Source organism: Vicia villosa, unplaced genomic scaffold, assembly GCF_029867415.1.
Source record: "Vicia villosa cultivar HV-30 ecotype Madison, WI unplaced genomic scaffold, Vvil1.0 ctg.000556F_1_1, whole genome shotgun sequence".
Taxonomy (NCBI): Eukaryota; Viridiplantae; Streptophyta; class Magnoliopsida; order Fabales; family Fabaceae; genus Vicia; species Vicia villosa.
Genome location: NW_026705252.1, coordinates 282,167 through 301,059, shown reverse-complemented (window position 1 = coordinate 301,059; position 18,893 = coordinate 282,167).

The window sequence follows — 18,893 nt, the reverse complement described above, 5'->3', positions numbered from 1 at the left end:
AACCTGCGTCGAGCTGTTTTTAAACTTCCACTTTGATCTTGTTAGCCATATCAGGGCGAGTCCTTCGCAATTTCTGATTAACTGGCGGACATTCTGGCTTCAATGTCAAGAAATCCTGAACAATATTGATATCCAACCCAGGCATGTCTTGGTAGGACCAAGCAAATACGTCAACATATTCTTTGAGAAGATTTATCAACTTACTCTTGATATCAGCATCAAGCAGCAATCCAATGGTTACTTCTTTTTTGTCTTCTTCAGAACCCAAGTTGATCTTTTCTAAAGGCTCTTTGTGAGGAAGAATGGCTCTTTCCTCGTGCTTAAGTAATCGGGAGATCTCGTCCGGGATCTCTTTTTTTTCCTCTTCTTCGGCTTCAAACACAGGAAACTCAAAGTTGGGAGAGGGCATAGGGTTATTGCATTCAATGGGTTTATTAATAGTTAATCTACACATATGATTTATGCTTGTTTCACAAAAAACTGTAAATGCAAGAGTGTATGCAGATTATTAAAAAAGTTTTTTTTTTTTTGGTTTTTTTAGGATTACCATTTCAAGAAAAAAGAAAAAAAGAAAACATATAATGTAGGGAACTCAAAATGACACTTTATTTATGATTCATTTTTGAAACAAAGCCCTAAACACAAACTCATTTGTCTTGGGCAGGACAAAGAGGGAAACTTTTAAAACAAAGCCCTATACACAAACTTATTCGGGCAAAACATTTAAAAGCAAAGCCCTATAAAACATCTCTCTGCTTTGGGCTAGGCAGGAGGTCAAAATAACAGCGAGGTGATTACTTTGAGCGGCGAACAACATTCGGAACGTCGACAGCATTCCAGTAGCAAAGAACTCCTCTATGTATTATGTATTCAGGAAAATTCTCCTCAGAATTATCTTCAGTATTGACATTGACCGCTGGTCGAGCAGGATTTGAAGGTCCTGGTTTGTCACCCTTGTTCTTTGTAGAGTTGAAACGGTCTTCTTCTACTTCTTGAAGGGCATAAGACGAGTCAGAATCTTCAGAATTTTCAGGATGTATTTCCCAGTCTTCAGGATGAAGAGACTCATTGTCAGAGACACTTTCCGAGTCAACTGCGGGGCCATCTTCCCCTTCATCTTCAAAAATGGCATTTATGTGATAATAACCATCTTCAGGATTATAAATCTTGGTAGATGCGTTGAAGCCGAAACCTTCAGTAATTTCAGGCTGCTGAGAGAATTGAGAGGGCTGATAAGCCTCTTCTGGTTGACTATTATATTCACAGGAATCTCCCCAACCAGTTGGTTGGATATCTTCAATCGCAATCTTTGAACTTTCAGGTGCAGTATATTTCACCATATAATCATATTTACCACTTGGTTGTCCCAAGGTATCCCAGACCTCTGCAGGAATAGGCGGAGTTTCATTAGCACTTGTTTTGACTTTGCCTCTGGGTTTCTGTGAAGGAGGAAAGAACGGTGCATACTGTTCTTCCTGAGATATGTATCCCGAGTCATTGAGATAACATTTCCATTCTTCTTCTGTATCAGGTAGACCTTCTTCGATGCATTCTTCGATAAGGACATTAACCTCTTGAGGAATTGGGTTAAGGAATCCTCCACTAATGAATGTTTCTTTAATCAGACGAAGGGTTTCATCCTTCTTGGTGCAGTTTGAGAACGTTGGTGAACATCTGAGTCCTACTCTGGTTTCATTCTTGGTAGGGATCACAACTTGCCCCCAGCCAGTGGTAGTTCCATCTTTTACTACTTTCACTGCCTCCTTGTAAGAAGAGATTGATGCTTTCTTCTTGGAAGATTCATCTTCTAAAGAGAGACCTTGGAACTGAGTTCCTTCCACATCATCGACACTGATAAAAGAGAAATTGGAAAAATGGCTCACCATCAAGGCTTGTTCTCCACTTATTGTTACCAATTTTCCATTTGTTACAAATTTTAACTTTTGATGGAGCGTAGAAGTTATTGCCCCTGCTTCATGAATCCATGGTCGTCCTAACAGACAACTATAAGCAGCTTGAATGTCCATGACCTGGAAGGTGATTTGAAATGTATGTGGACCAATTGTCATGGGAAGGTTGACTTCTCCGATAACATATTTCCGTGATCCATCAAATGCTTTGACTACTACACCACTAAACTTCATAGGCATTCCTTGGTAAGACAAACGAGCAAGAGTCGTCTTCGGCATCACATTCAAGGAAGATCCGGTGTCTACCAATACATTGGACAAAGAGTCTGACTGACAGTTCATATAAATGTGTAGAGCAAGGTTGTGATTTCTACCCTCCTCGGGGAGTTCTTCATCACATAAGCTTAAATTGTTGCAAGCTATTATGTTGGCTATTATCCCATCAAAGTGATCAACAGTCACATCATGATCTACAAAAGCCTGATCCAAGACTCTCATCAGGGCTTCCCTGTGGGCTTCAGAGTTTAAAAGCAATGAAAGTATTGAAATCTTTGAAGGAGTCTGCATAAGCTGATCCACAATTTTATATTCACTTCTTTTGATAAGCTTCAAAATTTCACCAAAGTTAGGATTGACATTGGTTCCACTGGATTGGCCAACATCAGTGCTTGTATTACTGATAGGAGTTTCCTCAGGATTCCCCACTGGTGTATCGAAAGGATTTTGTCCGGTTGTAGGAGCAACAGGCTGTTTTGGAGGAAGTGGAGTATACACACGTCCACTTCTTGTTACGCGACTCACATCAGCGATGTTTACGACAGATGAAAGAGTAGGTAAAGGAACTTCTTGTCCATTCTTTATCATTGTTGCATTGCAGTTGTAGGGAACTGCCTTATTAGAGTCATAATGAACAGGTCCAGGTAGAAAAATGATCAAAGGAGCAATAGGAACCTTTGGCTTGTTGTAGGTAACTTCTATGCGCTCGGGCATGTTGAAATGAGGAACGATGACGTTAACTTTAGGCATTTCCGAGTTGATATCTGAGACTAAAAGCTCATACGGATAACATCCTATCATGTTAACTTCATCTTCATTCCTATTTTTGTAGATCTGAATAGTACCATTATCTTGCAAAACTTGAAGATCTCTTCTCACAATCGAACACCCGTGAGGATCTACACAACATATGCTACAGGAACCGTAGTGATGTTGGCAAAAATTCTGCCCTTGACAGAGAGTAGCGTGCATTTGTACCAAATCTGCTCTTTAGAAATTGATATTATAGATTCGATATGGACCAGGACATCCATACACCATGTTTACAACATGCCCTCCATGATTGGGCAGCGGACTTGCTTGCAAATTTGGATTCAAATTTCTGAATGAGAGGATATTAGATCTAACCAACCTCTGAACTTCATATTTCAAAGCTATGCAATGCTCAAGATCATGGCCAGGTGCTCCTTGATGATAAGGGCATGAGACCTCAGATTTGTACCACCATGGGAGTTTCTCAGGTACTGGTGGTGGTGCTTTAGTTTGGACAATACCTCTTTCAATCAAGGCAGGGTACAATTAAGTGTAAGTCATTGGAATCGGATCGAACTGTCGAGCTCTTTGCACACGATTCTGATTGTTGTTGAACTGCTGAGCCTGTTGTCGAGGCTGTTGTTGTTGAAACTGCGGGGTAAATCCCGGATTAGGTGCTGTATTAAAGACTAGTGCAATAGCAGAAATCTGTTGTTGACGAATGACGTTTCATCTTAACTTTCCTTGGGATACCATGTCAACACTTTGTTCTTTCTTCTTTTGGAAACCACTTCCGAACTTTTTGGTTCCGCTTGAAGATCCACCTTCTTTAGTTAGACGTCCGGTTCGGACTCCTTCTTCTAGACGCATCCCCATGTTTACCATTTCGGTGAAATCACTTTGAGCACTAGCAATCATGCGTTCATAATAAAACGGGCCCAGAGTATTCAAGAAGATATTTGTCATCTCTTTCGCTTTTAACGGTGGATTAATCTGAGCAGCAGTTTCTCTCCATCGTTTGGCATATTCTTTGAAAGCTTCATGATCTTTCTGAGCCATGGATCGGAACTGATCTCTGTCTGGAGCCATATCCGAGTTGTATTTGTATTGTCGGACAAAGGCCTGACCTAGGTCGTTGAAAGTCCGTATATTGGTGCTATCCAAAACTGTGTACCACTTCAGTGCGGCACCAGTCAAACTGTCTTGAAAGTAATGGATAAGCAACTGATGATTATCTGCATAAGTAGACATCTTTCTGGCATACATTACAAGATGACTTTGTGGGCAAGAACTACCTCTGTACTTCTCAAAATCAGGGACCTTGAATTTAGCTGGTATTTGTACACTGGGAACCAAACATAGCTCTTGGGCATTCTTTCCAAACAAATCTTTCCCATGAATAGCCTTGACTTCCAGTTGAATCTTGTTGAACTGTTCTTGGAGATCTTCCACAAGGTTACGCTAATTTGTGCTATCATCTTGATCATGATAAATCTCATTGCCACCATAAGGAACTGTGTGAACCGTAGGGGTCAGAACTGTTATAGTGGGTTGAGAGAGTGCCATAGTGATTTGGGAAAAAGTTACCCCCTGATGTGGAGTGAACACTGAACCTTGTGTAGCAGGCGCTTCAGTTGTGGTTGTTTGAACCCCAGAGAAATTATGGCGGAAACCTGCACCAAAGCTGAAAGGCGTGCCCCAACCTTCTGTCATGGAGAAAGATGGAATGCTGAATGCAACTATAGAAACTGGAGTAGTGACTTCAGATGTTACTGTTGTTTGACCGTTGGGTGGTGGCTGCTGATTCTGTGCGACCATTAGAGAGTCAACCAGAGTAGTGAGACTTTCCAATCTTTCCTGAAGGGTGGTCACTGTACCACGGAGCTCAATATTCTCTTGTTCAGAGTGTTCCATTACTCTTCTTCTGGTTGAACGAGTATTATATCTGTGATCTGATTGCGAGCGCGGTCGAGAAACTTTGAGACGCGACAGCTTGACGATCTATTGGAGAAAGATCCAAAAGATGAGACTCTATACAGGTTTATAATATTAGGGTTCGCTCAATCCCATTGGCCAGTGGCCAGGGTACTAGGATTAGGGTTTTTTCAACCGACCTAGGTATTTAGACAAACAATTTAGAATTTTATTCGCTCCGATTAAATCAATTGATCGCGGTGGATAATAATCAATTAATTGTTTAATAAATTAATATAATATAAACAACAATTTATTCTGCTAAATGGTTTTAACCAAAGCTATTGGTTACGATGATTAGCATTTTCCCTTTATCAAAGTTCGTTGTTATTTGTAATCGATAATTAAAATACGCACATTTTCTATTCGCGATAATTGAATCTATCGATTATAGTGGTTAGCAATCCTCCCTTTAATCCGTTAGCCATGGTAATCAAACCTATTGATTATCGCGACTAATGGTAACAAATTAAAATCAGGGTTGTACGCCCAAACACTTAAAACGCATCAAACCACAAACTACGGGTTTTCATCCTTTCCATTCAGGTAATTCAAAATACCTTTTCAAAACTGCGAAACAGGCCATTCAAAAAGCCTTCAAACACTTCCATAATCAATTCTAAGGCGTACAATCCTGTGCTCGAACTACGTTGACTCTGATTCTCCCTAAGGAGATACGTAGGCTATTGGATAACCAAGGCGAGTCCCCCCTCCTTCTAAATCTCATTCTTTCCCGATTTATTTCCCTTAATTATTTAACCCTCGAAAGCATAAACCTTACCTTAATACTCTTAGCCATAAAACTGTTGACCTTAGATTCAAAGCCATAGGAAAGGGTTGAGAGTGCCTAACACATTCCCTCGACCTGAATATAGTATCTTACCCTGATCTCTATACTGCGTAGGGTTTCCTATTCGCCCTTCAGAATAGGTGGCGACTCTAAACATTAAATTTTTAGGCAGGTTGCTACAGCTGGCGACTCTGCTGGGGACAACTTAAATGGTGAATACTATGCTCCTATAGGTTTTAGGTTTTGGCAGGGTTTAGGTTTGGCAACTTTTTTTTAGGGTTTGGCTAACGTGCCTTTTTCAGGGTTTGTAATTTTTTTTTATTTTTTTATTTTTTTTAAAATTTATTTATTTATTTATCTAAAAATATTTAATTTGTTTATGTGAGTATATCTATATTTTATTGCCTGTTATATTTTTATATGTACTGCTGAATATTAAGTCGTGTTAAAACCCTAAGTGTGGGAGTTAACTTTGAGATCAATAGGGGACATGAATCGCCTACGAGTCTCATTGATAACTCCACTCGGAGTGGGTTGAGTATTCGGAAATGTCCAAAACGAGGCTTGACTTTGTTGAGGGCAGGACTGGATACTTGGCTGATCTCTCCGAGAACCTACCCCAAAAATTCGAACCTCATGGATAAAATGAGTTGTTCTAAAATCCAAAGAGACAAAAAAGTCTCGGAGGCTACGAATGACCCCATGAGACCTTCTAGAACCCCCCTATAAAAAAGTTGGCTCCCAAGAGCCGCTACGTCGAACCTATGAACTTATGTGATTATGTGCTATATGTATATATATGTGTTGATCATTTTTTTATTATTTCTTTTTCCATTCATCATACATCAGGGGGCATTCTTGCATGATATTTTATTCAAAAAAAAAAAAAAGAAAGAAAAAAGGATATCATACATATCATGCATGGCATACACATCATTTTCATGACATTAAGAGAAGATTCCTCTTCTATCTCCAGAACAAGGGACCATTGGGAAGGATAACCTAACATCCCGACCGTATTATCAAACAAGATTTCAGCAAAAGAAATCAATGGACCAGCTGGAACAGAATCAAGCTGCCCTTCGTGGGGAAGTGGATCAACTGAAGGTCAGCATGGAATAAGTTAAAGAGGGGTGGCTCATATGCTAGAATTCATGAAGGCCCTCCTAGATAAACAAGACAAGGCAAAAGAGGTTCAGTATGGGGATACCCTGGTTCAGGATGAGATCCCTAATGACGAAAACCCGCTGCTAGGATTTGTTTCGGGCTTTGGCCCGAATAAGGACAAACCTCAGGCCCGATCTGTCAAAAGAGCTATCCAATTCCAAGAGAAGGGAGAGACCTCCCAAGAAGGATTTGTCCCCACTCCACAAACGAAAGGGGCAACCCGCACAGTTCGCATTCCTGCTAACAATGTCCATAGGGATGATGATTACCTGTATCTACAATACAAAGTGCAAGAGGTGGACAACACAGACCAAGCACCTCAGACGCAACAGTCTAATCCCAACTCTAGGGAAGACTCCAAGGATAATGAACAAATCAAGGCGCTAGAAGAGAGGCTAAAAGTGGTATAAGGATACGATGTCTTCGACGTGGATACCTTCGAAATGAGTTTGGTCTCAGACTTATCTATCCCACACAAATTCAAGATTCCAGACTTCGAGAAATACAAAGGGCTCACATGTCCGAGGAATCACTTGCGCATGTATGTGCGAAAAATGGCTGCTTATGCTCACGATCAAAAGCTGATGATACATTTCTTCCAAGAGAGTTTAAGCGGAGCATCTATTGACTGGTATATGCAACTGGAGAAATCCTATATCAGAAGCTGGAATGATCTGGCTAATACATTCTTGAAGCAATACAAGTACAACTTGGACATGGCACCCAATCGGATGCAATTGCAGAATATGTCACAGAAGAAGGACGAATCATTCAAGGAGTATGCCCAAAGGTGGAGGGAAATGGCTTCTCGAGTCCAACCTCCCCTAATGGAAAAAGAACTGGTGGACATATTTATGAGCACTTTGCAAGGACCATACTACGACAAGATGGTCGGAAGCATATCTTCAGGGTTCTCAGACTTGGTAGTCATTGGTGAGAGAATTGAAGATGGAATCAAGAATGGGAAGATACAAGGGGCACCCTCAGGTTCCTATCACACAAAGAAGTCATATGACGGAAAAAAGGAATCCAACACTGTGGGGGCAATCCTGGCTAATCAGACATCAGTATCACAACAAAGGGATCAACAAAAGCAACAGGGTGGCTAACGCACCTGGAAGTCCAAGCCAAAACGATCATTCACTCCATTGCACATGCCACTGTCTCAAGCTTTGAAATACCTGCTCAGTCAGAATTTGATAACTCCGCTACCTCCATACTCAGCTCCAGGTAACCCCGCTCCTGGGTACAAGCATCATGCGAGGTGCGCTTATCATTCAGATAGTCCTGGTCATGATACAGAGGATTGTGGTCCGTTGAAGCACAAGATCCAAGATTTAATTGAAGAAGGGCTCGTTGAGTTCGAAGATCCTCACAAGTCTAATGCCATAGGTGGCTAGAAGGAGGATTTCTTAGATCATTAGTTTTGTTTCCATTCGCAATTTCTTTCCGTTTGTTTAAACATTAGTCTTACGACATATGCTATGTACTTTTCAAAAATCATTAATGCATTGCTTACGTTTGTCTTGATTCATTCCTAGTGTTCTCACTATATTTAAAACTGTGTTTTTACTCGGTTTTCTCATTTGTGATATTCAACTCTCCCTGAAAGTTTTACACCTTTAGAGGGAGAAGCACGAAAACGATACCACAATTTCATACATTATGCTTTCGAACAGACCGTGTTGACGATGTACAGGCGTTGTTTCAATTCCAAAATAATGGAGATATAAGGATGTTAATGCCTTGTCAACCCTTTTGAGCCTAAAGAAGTAGGAGTTTTCCTTCATATAAAATAAAACCCTCCATACATAACCTGGGGTAGGGTAGCTGCTCAGTTAACTTAATTATTCCAAGTTGTTCCTTTGAACATAATCACCGATGGTTCCCCGTCATCATTAATTCCGGCAGTCAATATCCGTAAAGAAAAAAAGAAAAAGCATTACAAGAGCCTGCTAAGTCAAAACCTATTAAGGAAACTTAGGCAAAATTGGGGCATCCCGCTGACTGTAGTTTTAAAACAAACAGTTCAGAAAAAGTTAGGGATAACAAAGTCGAAAAAAGGTTACGATGTACCTTCGACAAAAGGAAAATATTACAAAAAAGGAGAATGACTGCCTTTGCAAATAAACCTTTGGTTTTTGAACCATCATAAATGTCAATGTCATAATTCCCAAATTCTTTCGGAGGCTAAATGCATAGTTAAACTGAGCATAGGACTGGAGAACATCACGAAGATGGGGATGGGTACAAATAAACTTTGAGCCTCTATCCTTTGTTTCTTTAAACCGTGAACCAGGCCACGTTACAACCCTTAAAAGTCCTAACTGAAGCATGGTTAGTTCGAAAGCATATCGTTACCAAAGGTACCCCGACTCCTTAAGGTCTACTATAACTCTTGAGTTGATATCACTTTCTTATAAAAAAAAATTTGTTCTACTCAAAAAATGTTTTTAAACTTTCAAGGCAGACATATGCATTCGCATCTTATGAATTTCAATATAAAGTACACTTGCCTATGTGGATTCAAATGTTTAAACATCAGGGAGAAGTTGCATGGGGCATGGCTAATGGCTAAAAATCCTACTGACTGACGAAGTAGCTTTAAAAACTCGTCAAAAGAAGAAACATCCCTTACACATGACTGGGATGGCTAATGTGTACACATGGCATAACTCGTCATCATACCATTTACATGGGGCAAATCTAATCAAGATCCATAGAATCTCTCGAAGACGCTGGAGAGCCCATTACCTGGGGGCATGTTGCAAAGGTCACTCAGTATCAGATGGCATTAATGCCACTCTCACATCCTTTCCAGGAACCTTTATAGGATATTTCTCAATCTATCCATGTAGTCTTCTTTAAAGACATGTTCAAATACTTCTTACCCTTTCTAGGAGCCTGTTTCAGATAGTCTTTTTAAAGACCCATTTTCTTATCCTCTCTATTTTCAAACCCTTTCAAACTGTCTTCTCTAAGACATATTCCTTTCCAAGAACCTTTTCTAGGTAGTCTTCTGTAAGACATCTCTTAACTTTTTTTCAGTTAGTCTTTTAAGACATATTCAAACTTCTTTTATGCTTTCAAGAACCTTGTCAAACTTTTTTTTTAAAGTATAGAGTCTTCTCTAAGGCAGTTCATCATCCTTTCTAGGGTAATCTTCTTCAAGATGTTTTTCCTAAAGTTTTGTTTAAAACCCCACTTTCCTTAAAAACAGTCTTTATCCTCTATAGGAATATTTTTGACCCTCTGCACAACACATCCCTTTGAGCTTTGTTTAAAGCGTAATCTTGTTTAAGACAATTTCCCATTCTTCCCAAGGACCTCTTCAGGTAGTCTTATAGAAGACATCATCTCATCCTAAGTACTCAGAAAATCATTGTTTGTCAGGATGCGAACGAAATGCATGACTCATTCTGAAAAGCATCTGCTTCACATTCAAATCAACACTTAGCATCAAGGAGACCTTTAAATTGGTCTAATCAAAGACAATCATTTCTGATAAAGACCCTTGAATGAGGAAACCACGTTCAGAGGATTTTCCTAAAACGGGGGCATGCAATCAAGGATCCTATTGACCAGGGGCATATCTTTCCAGAATTCAAACACTGGGGCAATGCATATCAGGCAAGACATGGTAAAACTCGAGTTCTCTCTAAAGGTCCTTCATTCAGGTTAAGGGGCACGTTTCAAAATTTCTGATATTCGGGAAGTCACACTAGTATCACACAAGGAGCATTGTTGCGTAATTGATCTCCCCATGCCTGTACTATTTACATCTCGCAGTGTGGGATCGGCATACATACATAATTCTCATTTATTTTGAGAATCTCATTACATGACACATGCATCATGACATTGCATAAAACTAACACTGTCTTTTCAGGTCACTTCATAATCAAAAGGATGTTATCATCCAATCACAGCGCAAATACGATCGTATCAACGATTCAATCTTAACAGATACAATTCTAATACCTCATTCCAAGTCTTTCTTCAACGACAATCCAGAAGTAACCAAAGAATTTCTTACCTCTCCAGGTAGTCTTGTCCAAGACAATTATCCTAATCTTTCCAAGCAGTCTTGTTTAAGACATATACTAACCTTTCTAGGTAGTTTTGTTTAAAATGCTTCGTATCCTTTATAGGAACCTTTCTAGGTAGTTTTGTTTAAAACATTCCACGACCTTTATAGGAACCTTTCTAGGTAGTTTTGTTTAAAATATTTCATAGCCTTTATAGGAACCTTTCAAGGTAGTTTTGTTTAAAACGTTCCACGACCTTTATAGGAACCTTTCTAGGTAGTTTTGTTTAAAATATTTCATAGCCTTTATAGGAACCTTTCTAGGTAGTTTTGTTTAAAACGTCTCACGACCTTTATAGGAACCTTTCGAGGTGGTTTTGTTTAAAACATATCGTGTCCTATATAGGAACCTTTGTAGGTAGTTTTGTTTCAAACGTATCATGCCCTTTATAGGAGCCTTTCTAGGTAGTTTTGTTTAAAACATATCATGCCCTTTATAGGAACCTTTCTAGGTAGTTTTGTTTAAAACATATCGCGTCCTTTATAGGAACCTGTCTAGGTAGTTTTGTTTAAAAAATATTGCATCCTTTATAGGAACATGCCTAGGTAGTTTTGTTTAAAACATGTTGTGCCCTCTATAGGAATCTTTCTAGATAGTTTTGTTTAAAACGTATCGTATCCTGTCTAAGAGCCTTTCCAGGTGAGTCTTGTGTAAGACGTATCACATCCGTTCCAAAAAGTTTTCTAGGTTAGTCTTGTGTAAGACGTACCATAACCTGTCTAGGTAGTCCTGTTTAAGACGTTTCATATCTTTTTTAGGAACCTTTCTAGGTGAGTCTTATTTAAGACATATCATGCCTTTCTAGGTTGCCTTCTTAAAATGTTTATCCAATCTTTTCTAAGACATACCTTATTCTTTTAAAGAGCTCCTCAGTTAGTCTTCTCTAAGACATTCTTCCTAAGCATTGTTCAAAGCCTAAGCTTCTTCGCATCATCCTCTGATATACCCTATTCAGGAGCCTCTTCAGGTAGTCTTCTATAAGACATTACTTTATATCTCTTCAGATACAATCAATATGATCCTGGTATGAAGAGCATATGCACTGGACAAGCATCTTGTCAAACAATTAAGTGGCATCTGTAAGCCCATCTCCCACAGAACTCCTTCCCTACGCAAGCAAATTTCAGGGCATTTCAGTGTCCAATCATCTTCTACCTCTTCAGGTTCAAGAAGATTGAACAGGGGCAGCTGTCATACCCCAAAATTTGCCCGATCAGATCTATATCTTTTAATTCATCAAAGGGTCAAAATTAAGAGTCATGGGGTTTGACATTCCTATTGTCAAACGCGCCTTCTTATAAAATATCCTGAGAATGAAACGGGGTGCGATTAACAGGTGTTTCAAGGGCTTCATCATTTGTTAATATTATTTTCCTTTTACTAACATTTGCATTTTTCTTGGATTATTATTAGTAATTTTGATTACTTCTAACTATTAGTATTTAATATTATTAATTTTATTATTAATATTAATATTAATATTAGGTGATATAATTATTAATATTATCTAAGGTTATTATTATAGAATTTGTATATATTAACTATTGCTATTATTAATTTTATTATTAGTTAGTATTAATTTTTATTAGGATTATTAACTATTATTAGAATTAGTTTTAGGATTATTAGGTTTAGTTTTAGTAGGCCCATTAGGTATAAACAAAACCTAATTTAGGAGCAATATAAAAAGGGGGCCACCGATTCTAACCGGGGGAGAGAGTAGCTGCTTCCTTTTCCCGTACCAGTTTTTGGTTGTCATAATTTGATAAACTCAAAATTGTATCATCATATTGCTACCATACACCAAGTTAACAACAACAACTTGTAAATATTTTTCACAATAACTTTCAGAAACCAATCCTTATTCACAGCATTTTCTCACGTGAAAAAAAGACCATTTGTTCTCAACTTTCTAACATTTTTTTACATCCATTGCCCATTACAAAAGATCTGACCACACAACTTGTAGCCAAACACAAGCTTCAGCACCGGCTGCCCCCAATCCAAACCGCTCCTCCACAGCATCATCATCTTCACCGATTCAGCGGAACCATCGCGCCGACCCAGCCACCACGACTACCACCAATAATCCGAGTCATCCAAGTCTCTCCACCTTCCTCGCGGTCAGCACAGTTAATTTAATTTTGGTGGTGGTTTGGAGGATCCACCATTGTTGGATTACCTAAACTCTAAATTGGGATTCCACCATATAAGTTAAATCAGACCAAATTAAGGATATCATTGTATTCAGAATATAATTTCCAATTGAACCATGTTTTTTTTTTAACATTTATTCGCTGTATTGTGAGTATGAAATACGCAGGTCCGGCAAAAGCATGGCAAAGACGATGGGGGAACAGTACCGGCGCGCAGTTTCTTTGTTTCAAAATTCTGACTTGTGTTTATATGAAATTCGTTGCATATACATATCAATTGATGAGGCGTTGCTTCGTTGGCAAGGAGGATGTGGGTGGATCCGCGAGAGCCTGGGATCGATCCTTGGCTTCCACCCTATTTTTGTAAATTATTCAACCTCAGGTTCCTGTGTGCACAACTTCATGGAGTTCTACGCTACACCCTCATCATCTGGCCGCTGGATCACCAATATGTTGGATCTAACACATGTGAAGGTGGAGGTGCGTCATGGAGCCTCAAGGGCTGTCACACAGGATCACACCCAGGTTCTATTAATTTTTTTATTTTATTTAATTTAGTTAGATTAAGTTGTTAATTAATGAGGTTTAATTTAATGACTTATTCAAATAGGGTTAGGGTATAAACTAAGATTAGGCCAATAATTAGGGTTAGGGTTATCTCTCGATTATTTCGACTATGTCGATTTTATTCATTTAATCAAATTTTAATTATTAATATTAAATCATAGAAACCCTATAAAGGTTTATAATATTAGGGTTCGCTCAATCCCATTGGCCAGTGGCCAGGGTACTAGGATTAGGGTTTTTTCAACCGACCTAGGTATTTAGACAAACAATTTAGAATTTTATTCGCTCCGATAAAATCAATTGATCGCGGTGGATAATAATCAATTAATTGTTTAATAAATTAATATAATATAAACAACAATTTATTCTGCTAAATGGTTTTAACCAAAGCTATTGGTTACGATGATTAGCATTTTCCCTTTATCACAGTTCGTTATTATTTGTAATCGAATCTATCGATTATGAGGGGTAACGATAATTAAAATACGCACATTTGCTATTCGCGATAATTGAGTCTATCGATTATAGTGGTTAGCAATCCTCCCTTTAATCCGTTAGCCATGGTAATCAAACCTATTGATTATCGCGACTAATGGTAACAAATTAAAATCAGGGTTGTACGCCCAAACACTTAAAACGCATCAAACCACAAACTACGGATTTTCATCCTTTCCATTCAGGTAATTCAAATACCTTTCCAAAACTGCGAAACAGGCCATTCAAAAAGCTTTCAAACACTTCCATAATAAATTCTAAGGCGTACAATCCTGTGCCCGAACTACGTTGACTCTGATTCTCCCTAAGGAGATACGTAGGCACTTGGATAACCAAGGCGAGTCCCCCTCCTTCTAAATCTCATTTTTTCCCGATTTATTTCCCTTAATTATTTAACCCTCGAAAGCATAAACCTTACCTTAATACTCTTAGCCATAAAACTGTTGACCTTAGATTCAAAGCCATAGGAAAGGGTTGAGGGTGCCTAACACCTTCCCTCGACCTGAATATAGTATCTTACCCTGATCTCTATCCTGCATAGGGTTTTCTATTCGCCCTTCAGAATAGGTGGCGACTCTAAACATTAAATTTTTAGGCAGGTTGCTACACTTTGCAAAGAAAACTCTCTAAATTTTTTTTGGAAAAATCATGTTTTTATGGGAAAAGATGGATTTTTGATGAATGTATGAATGCATGGATGCATGAATGCCGCATATACAAACATGGTAAGGCAAACATGATAATGCAAACACGTTAGTGCAAACATGGTAATACAAGGATGGTACACACAGGTTCAAAGGTTCAGCGTCACGAGCATGAGGTCAGAGAACCAAACATGGGATAGTACTAGGGTTTAATCACATGTACAACATGTTCTACTGATACGTCAGAGTCTACATTTTTCTTTCGGATATTACTGGCTTGCACAACTGAACTTGTGAGCTAGCAATATTCTCAAGAAAAACTCGTCTGAGTGTGGCTCTCTGCATGACAACTAATCCAAGTCTTCACCTGAATAGTTTCTGCGCCACAACCTAATAAGGCCAGGATGGGTTAGGGGTTCTACAGCCAACTCAGCTTCTACAGTTCAATGAAAGCAATAATGTCTTCGCAATTGAACTTGCTAAACATATACTACCAACAAGGAACCTCCACTGAGCGGAAGGATTCTCATGCCAGCTTTTTAAGGACTGACTCCTTGTATGCCATACATGACTATACCCTCCACCTAATTCTTATGTGTACTTAATCCGGGTTAAGATTTATCCATAATGTATCACTTGTAATAGAATCACACAAGTCACAGAACCAAAGAACCACACATGTAACAAGAATGAAATAAAAACGAAACAAATAGAAATAACCCTTTCTTTGGAAACAATAAAAAGTTTTGTCCCCAGTGAAGTCGCCATTTTTCTGTCGCGGGAAAAATCGTATCTTTTTCGGGGATGAGACACCTGATGCCTTCTTTGGGCTCGAGTGCTCAGAAAAATGATTATTCTTTTGTTTTTGTCACAACCAAACTTTTTATTGTTTCCAAAGTAGGAAAAGGAAAAAAGTTGCAATAACCTAAAAACAGATGCAATGCCCAAAACTAAAAGCAATGCAAAAGTGGGGAGAGATTCCGGGTAAGAGGGTTGGTTATACGAAGGGAAGGTATTAGCACCCAACGTATCTATAGTACTCTATAGGCTTCTTTAATATATTTTTTTTCATTCTTATGTTATGGTGGAGGTTCTTGTGAGATAGGTGGGACCTAAGGTGTTTGTTTGATTATGCTCGCAAAGATCATCGCGATCCTCTGCATACATATCCCTTAGAGGGAATCAGAGCATCTGTAGCTCGGGGTCTACGGGTGCTAAGGTTTGAGTGGTTTGAGGGAGAAGTTTTGCTCGCCAAGGATACGACCTTGTGCCTACGTATTCTCAAAGGGATGTTGAGAAAGTCAGAGCAATCGTAGTTCCCACTTATGCTAGTGGAAGCAAAGGAAAAGAGACAAATGTCATCTTAATACTCGATGTATCTAATTTATATCATCACATACATCTGTTTGATATTTGTTTGAAATCTTTTCATTATAAGCCCTGGGCTGTGCCACTTATGGCGCTTAGAATGATAAAGATGTTTTTTTGTTTAACCAGCCTTGTGGCAAAAACTTTCAATGAAGTCAGCCTTGTGACAAAAAGTTTTGATTAGTCAGCCAGCCTTGTGGCAAAAGTTTCAATGAAGTCAGCCTTGTGACAAAAACTTTGATTAATCAGCCAGCCTAGTGGCAAAACGGTTTGATTGATTAGCCAGCCTTGTGGCAAAAAGAAGTTTGATTGATTAGCCAGCCTTGTGGCAAAAAAGTTTGATTGATTAGCCAGCCTTGTGGCAAAAAAGTTTGATTGATTGATTGTTTGTGATGATATAGATGAGATACTCCTATCATAGAGATGATAAATGTCTAATCTCCTAGGGTATTGGTTTTTGAATATTGGGGATGCTTATAAGAAGCCCATGGGTCCTTGTACGAAGCCCAAGAGGAGGCTATCCGAGGGTCCTTGCATTGTAAGCCCAAGAGGAGGCTATGGGAGGGACAATAGAGAGTCCTTGCATTGTAAGCCCAAGAGGAGTGTCATACCTCAAATTTGTCCTACCCGTCTAATGTTAACTGGCTTATACTCCGCATTCCTGTGCATATCATCATTAGGGCATTAACATAGATCATGCATCATTAACCAAATAAAATGTCACTAGGATCAAGGATTTCGAAAGCCTAAGGCTTCATATTAAGTTTGAGGCGTTCATGGAAACTAAAGTCTTATTCTTCTGATGTTTCCAGCGGTGAAGTGGGGGATCAGGGGTTATTTCCCTATGGTTGACCAAAGGTAATGTTTTCACCTGTTGTGTTTGGGCTTGAGGAAGCTTCCAACTAAGGATTGTCGAATTAGGTTTTGGGACCATCGATAAACCATGGTGCAAAAGGATGAACTTGAAGATTGCATGGTACTCAGGGAGCCATTCGTGCTAACATTTGTTGCTTGATACGCAAGTTTGGTTTGAATCGGTTAGCATGGAATTAAAGGGCTCATTAAAGATCAGGTTTATTGGAATTGATCGCTGATGTGTGGAGTGGATAAGGTTCTTTAGTAGTTGCATGGGATTATTGATGAAAGTTACAAGATTCAAGTCCTTCCTAACATTATTGCAATTATTTACCATTAACTCAAGATCTATCCATTTCATGAGTCATTGGTTTGCAAAAGAGATTGAAGTTCTAATTGAAAACCAATTCATAATCCAAGTACTATTCGAGCATCCACGGTTCAAATGTTATTCAGGTGTGTTCATGTTCGAAATTTTCATCTTTCACTCAACAATTATCCGAGACTCATTCAAAAGCCCATTCAAACTCATACAAGATTACAAAGAGGTTCAAGAGTCTCTATTCATTACAAATATCACATCCATACAAAATCCATCCATAAATCCAATACAAATTCACATTTCAATTCAAAGCCCGATTTCCATCACAAAATCCATATACAATTACATCATTTATCATTCAAACTCCATTACAAAATTACAAAATCGCAAACTCATCCTAAAACCCACTCCCCATGTTAATCTTCAAGTTCTCTTCATCTTTGAGACTTTGTTCCCACTTGTCCCATGCTGCCATTATTCCAAACCTGCATCATCATGAATAAAAACCATCATAAACCAGTGCACATGTTTATAAGCCATGCAACATTCAAAACAAAACCAAATTAACCACCTTCTAGTCGTTATGCATATGGCCATGAGAAAGAACTTCCAGCATCTATAACTAACATACTAACAACAAAAAACAGCACATACCAATACAAAAAACCACACTAACAGTCTCTCTCACTATCCTATTTCAAGCCTTACTAACAGTTTCATAACAGTTTGGTAACCAACCATAAGCCAATCCAATCTCACCTCAAATTACCTACATCCATACCATTACAAGCATATCTAACACCCTGCATCAGTTCAAAAACAACAAACACATATACTAAACTCTTTCTTCACATCCCACCATCAATATCAAAATCACAATACACATACATATTCACATTATTCTGCAGCAAAACAGATTCAACCAACACAAATAACTAACATAACCGAAAATAGAAAATTCCCTAACTGCCCTAACAACCTCATAACAGAATATTAGAAAACTCCAACAGAATTTCTAACCTTCAAATCCAACTTGCTGCATAGTTCGAAACGGATACTAACATAAACCAAAATCCAGTCACAGCAGTAGCATACACATATATAGCACCAAAAAACCATATACATATCAATAAACCAAAACTGAAACAGTACCTAGTCCTTACCAAAAATAGAACTCCAACTGAAATAACCTTCCTAACAAACCCCTGTAACTAACTTGCCAGCTCACTAACTAACTTCATAACAGAAAAAGTCAAAAATAACTAACCTTGAGAACTGATTTTCTTCATCCCTATATAACAGACTTCTTCTTCATCCGTCAGCTTCTAGCCACCCCTTATCCATAACAGAACTCACGCCTCATTCACAAACCACAATTCACCACCTTCATAATCTTCACTACCACTACATCACTTCTTCCCTCTCGTCCATCTTCAACCTCTCAACCTTCACTCTCTTCAATCTTCAAACTACTTCATCATCTTCAATTCAATCTCCAACCATCTTCAACCACTCTCTTATCATCATC